Genomic DNA, 1,455 nt, shown 5'->3' on the forward strand with positions numbered 1-1,455 from the left:
TGAATTCCTGTGATGCACGTATTATATGATTTATGCCCGCTTCAATGTGTTACGTGCTCTCTGAGTTGTTATGTTCATATGAACTTATCTTCTGTTGCTCCTTCTTTTACTCATCATAATTAGTTTTTCAAGTGTTGGTGGCCTCCTAACCATGTCACTGATATTATTATCTTCAGGAGTTTGTTGTTTTTGATATGCCTGTTGCATGACTGCTTGTGCTACTGTTGATGAATTGAAGAAGTTGCTACAGGTTTGGTTTCTAAAGTTTCAGTGAGGTTTTGATTGTGACCACTACTTTACTCCAAGCATGATCGGAACCTGGCTCCAAATCCGGATGCTCTACAATGACATTGTCAAGTCCAACTTATCTTTCCACTTGCAACATTTATGACACTGTCATCACAGGAAATCTGTAGAATATAGATCATGAATTGATTCCAAGAGCTTAGGCACTGTTTTCTTTGGATCCACATTAGTAGCAGCTTCGAAGGCTTTCATAGAAGATTTGTAAATGGTTGGTGAGTGAGAGATGATACATTCATTCACGTGATTAATTTGTTTGAGAGGTTTAAGCATTTCAAAGCATATGATAATCTGTTTGGGACTTTCTTTCTTGAATATGCAAGTAATCTATTATTTTCTTGCCACACTAAGACCAGGGATTAATGGGTAAAGATTGACATTCATAAAAAAATGTGAGGACTCACGTTTTGACTCTAACAACCTTGTGAGCATAATTCATTCCCTAATCTAATCCGAAACACAAAGTTCAGTGAATCTGTGAATTACAAGTTCTTAAAATCATATTTAAACATCGTCATGTCTAATACTTGTGTTGAAAAATCATTACCTAAATTAATTTAATCAAGGATAACGTGTTTGCACTTTAAACATCACAAGACTGTGATCGGTTTGATGAGCAAAAAAAAATAAAAAAAAGATAAAATCTTGAACAAATTGAGTGTTTATTGATCAGGGAAAACTCGTCTTAGTCAACCGATGTGAGGAGACTATGAAACTAGGCCGGACAAAATTGAGTGTTCACAGCTGCCCCTCTTTACTTGTTGCTTACTATATAGCAACCAAACTGAGGTTTGCGTGTTATCATAGTAAGTAACTAGTAAAGAAATGAACAGTAATGTTGTCAAGGCCGGGATAATGATCATGATGCAACACTTTAGGGTGAAAACGCAGGTCGGGTACTGCTGGAACTTGAAGCAATAAAAGTAAATGCGAGAACGCAGGTCGGGTACTGTTGGAACTCGAGACAATAAAAGTAAATGCGAGAACGCAGGTCGGGTACTGCTGGAACTCGAGGTAATAAAACGTAAATGCGAGAACGCAGGTCGGGTACTGCTGGAACTTGAGGCAATAAAAGTAAATGCGAGAACGCAGGTACGCGGGTCGGGTACTGTCGGAACTCGAGACAATAAAGGTAAATGTGAGAACGCAGGT

This window comes from Lupinus angustifolius, chromosome LG11, assembly GCF_001865875.1.
Source record: "Lupinus angustifolius cultivar Tanjil chromosome LG11, LupAngTanjil_v1.0, whole genome shotgun sequence".
NCBI classification, from domain to species: Eukaryota; Viridiplantae; Streptophyta; class Magnoliopsida; order Fabales; family Fabaceae; genus Lupinus; species Lupinus angustifolius.